Source organism: Octopus bimaculoides, chromosome 3 (genome assembly GCF_001194135.2).
Source record: "Octopus bimaculoides isolate UCB-OBI-ISO-001 chromosome 3, ASM119413v2, whole genome shotgun sequence".
Taxonomy (NCBI): Eukaryota; Metazoa; Mollusca; class Cephalopoda; order Octopoda; family Octopodidae; genus Octopus; species Octopus bimaculoides.
In genome coordinates this window covers 43,349,480-43,353,210 of record NC_068983.1, presented here as the reverse complement: position 1 = coordinate 43,353,210, position 3,731 = coordinate 43,349,480, and the positions used below count along the sequence as shown (strand labels likewise).

At 40.4% G+C, this 3,731-nt stretch overlaps 1 protein-coding gene across 1 annotated transcript in view; it reads left to right on the top strand.

Moving 5' to 3' along the window:
• Positions 1-2,335, top strand: part of LOC106868450 (general transcription factor 3C polypeptide 6-like) — a 12,458-nt gene extending 10,123 nt beyond the window's left edge. Inside the window, exon 5 of the mRNA XM_052966158.1 lies at positions 2,186-2,335. The gene's annotated coding sequence lies outside the window, so the exon portion shown is untranslated. The remainder of the gene's footprint in view (positions 1-2,185) is intronic.
• Positions 2,336-3,731: the final 1,396 nt, after the last annotated feature.

The window sequence follows — 3,731 nt, the reverse complement described above, 5'->3', positions numbered from 1 at the left end:
GGCACATAAAAGACACCATTTCGAGCGTGGCCGTTTTCGTGCGGGTGACACGTAAAAGCACCCACTACACTCTCTGAGTGGTTGGCGTTAGGAAGGGCATCCAGCTGTAGAAACTCTGCCAAATCAGACTGGAGCCTGGTGTTGCCATCCGGTTTCACCAGTCCTCAGTCAAATCGTCCAACCCATGCTAGCATGGAAAGCGGACGTTAAACGATGATGATGATGAACTTGTTGCCTTAATAATAATAATAATTATGACTTCGTTGTGTATGGACTCTTATTAAACACATTTTAGCTGTGACATCCTTCCAAAATTAGATGTCTTTCTATAAGGCCTCTGTCGCTCTATGGTTGACTATACATCTGTACATCTGTGTACATATTCAAGGCTGGGTTAAGATTTTTTGCATCCCTTTCATCCTTATTTTTACTGAATGCCCTTTTCATCACTCCCCCCCCCCTTTTTTTCTTTTGCTGAACACTCTTCATTTTTTTCAACAGCATCAATCTCCCATTTTCTCTGTTCAGCTGTCACTATTTCAACTCCTTTGTATCTCTGGCTTTGTTCCTGGCTCTCTATCTCTTGTACCTCAGCTGTATACATCTCCTACTGCCAAACATTTTACAGTGTGTACTAGGTCCTTTTTAAGTAAGGGGCTCCAAAAGAGGTCTCAGGGAGTAGCATCCCTGCTTTCCTGAGCTAGTTTTCCACCACATTTCTTAAAAACTGTAGCAGAGGCCTTGGTCTTGGGACGACTAGTGTCTAGAAACTGAGGTTGGGGGTAAGCAAGGGCATGCTCCCCATAGAAAATCCAGCTCCCAAAAAAACCTCATGATAGCAAGGTAGAATTGGCACCAGACAGCTCGACGGTTGGGGTGGGCTGCACCTGCCTGCCTCAGTTGCTATGGCATTGAGGTAGATCTGGCTAGCCCCGTTAACAGGGACAAAACCCCGATTTAAAACACTGGATGATGATGATGACTGGGTCCTTTTTAAGTGGCACCAGCAGCAGTGAGGTGGCCAAGTTACTTGCCAGACAAGACCCCCTCAACTGAGTGGAGAATAGTATTGAGGGAGGGGGCTTTGTGCCAGGTGATGAGAAGCTAGAGTATGATAGAGAGTCAAAAATAAGTGCCTTGCAGTAGAGGAGATACATAACTGTCCCAGTTAGAGAGAGAAGAGGAGAGGAGAGAGATAAGATGGTAAAGATGTGATGGGGGGACATACACCAAAGTCACAGGGAGTTTATATAGTGAAGTGGACTAGGGAAGGGATTGGCCGAGTGGTTGATTGTGAAAGGTGAGTGGGTGATGGATGGGAGGAAATGTAGTGAGTGGACACAAGTAGGGGGAAGGGAGTGTTAGTGGGGTATATTGTGGGAAAGAGATTTGATAGAGTCATCGTGTGCAGGTAAGTTCATGAAAGAGAGTTGGAGATAGATAGGAAAGGAATACAGTGAGTGGTGGTCATGGTGGGAGAGGTTTTGGGAGGATGGGAGCATCAGGGACAGATTGTGTATAAGGCCATAAACAAAGTCCATGTCTTTATGGTTTTGATTTTACTAAGCTGGAGAAATCTTCTCAAGCAAAAAAAAGGCGGAGATGAAAAGGACGTTCTGTAAAAATAAGGATGAAAGGGATGCAAAAAATCTTACCCCAGCCTTGAATATGTACACAGAAACCACCACCCCTACTTCAATGGGGCAAACTTCCTGTTCTAAATCTTCCAGCTAACCATCAACCATAGAGGGACAGAGGCCTTATAGAAAAACACCTAATTTTGGAAGGATGTCACAGCTAAAATGTGTTTAATCATATGAGTCCATACACAGAGCAGTCTCTTGATCTTCTGTGAGGCTCAACTTCTGAAGATTGTTTTTCCCCACTTCATCCCATGCTTTCCAAGTGAGCTTAATGATGACTAAATTCTTCATTATTTTCAAAATTAATTGAAACAAAAACAGTATGTTTCAAAATCAATGTGGTAACAAACGGATTAAAGCGATCTAAATTAAAACCCTCCGTCAAAATTTCCTGTTAATTTATGTTCCAAACACCATTTTGATAATGAGAAACCTAATATACTAAACTCCCCATTATCTACAGAAATACAGTAACAAAATGTTAACTGAGGAAATTGTAATTGTATAAGAAAATTTTAATAATTATTTTGTTTAAATTTCAGTCTATGATGGAATCAGACAGACAAACTAAGAATGATTTCTCTCCAAAAAGATGTTCAAAAGCCACAACCATCCTTCAGCACAGTATGACCATTAACATTATGTAAATTAACATTATGTAAATTAACATTTAAATAAATCCATCATTGATATTTTGGTGTACATTGTCTATCTTGAAAAACCTCTCTTCCTTTTATTTTGATAAATTAGGAATATCATCAATGGAGGTGTTAGGTATTTTATTTACAAACTAGTTGGTAGAACGTTAAGTATATTTAACAACACTTTTTATCACACATGTAAACCTCTTGAAAGACCTAAAACCGAATGTAACAGGACTTTTGCAAAGCCTGGTACTGTAAACTTTTATCACACTTACAAGTGACTGAAAACATATTCTATTGTCTCAAGAATAACAACTTGGTAACTTCATGAAAGGATGCATCTTCCCTAAACTTATTGTTGTATAGTGAAACTGTATACCCCTCCTGGTTGAAAATGGTTGGAACCAGCCATTATAAGCAGACCAGTAGCTAATCATCAAGAGTTGAAGAGTTAACAGTTGTAGCCGGTGTCTAGTGGAACTATCGGCAACAGTAAAACAGAAGTTAGTGTATTGCTATTCTGGTATGAAGAGATACAATGGTATCCAATGACTAATAACTATTGTGGCTACTAGTGTAAAATAGCAACTACAGTACAACAGCAGTCACACATCACACCAGTGGGAGGAACCCACTTTACAACACTTATACACAAGCAACATCAAAAGAACAAGGTGTATATGTTAGCATTAAGGTGTATGAGAGTTACATCATCACTTATTTCTTTACTACACACAGAGGAGACAAACAAGGACAGACAAACTGATTATATTGACCCCAGTGCATAACTGGTACTTATTTAATCAACCCCCGAAAGGATGAAAGGCAAAGTTGACCTCGGCGGAATTTGAACTCAGAACTTAGTGGCAGACGAATTACCGCTAAGCATTTCGCCCAACGTGCTAACGTTTCTGCCAGCTCGCCACCTTAATGAGAGTTACATCTTGACTGATAAGGTCATAGGCTGTGACAAAAGACCCAATTTATTAACTAGTTGACTAATGGACTGCTAATAAGGGAGACAGTCTAGCTTCTGGCCCTAAGTGTGTTATCTCCTGTCTTTGTCTGTCTTTTTCGTATTGCTACCATAATGGCCTTTGTTTCTTAGAACTGGCTGGTCTCATATCTCCATCAATCAGATACCCTTGACTCACTCGTCTTTCTGCCTCACATCACCTTTGTAACATTCACCCATTCCTCCTTGGCCCGTCATTATTCATTATTCATTATACTAAGTCCTTCCTCCCCACAACTTCATCCCTCTGGTATCTTCTCCTTGCTCAAGTCTTTCCTGCAGTTGTTGACCTGCAATGGGTTTAAAGGGAACATTAAGGACATCAAGCTCATCATCCTCAGAGGGACTGCAAAGTAAGGATTAGATGGGCACTAATCCTTACTCCTGATTCAACATCTAAAAACAAACAAGCAATTATGTAATGATATA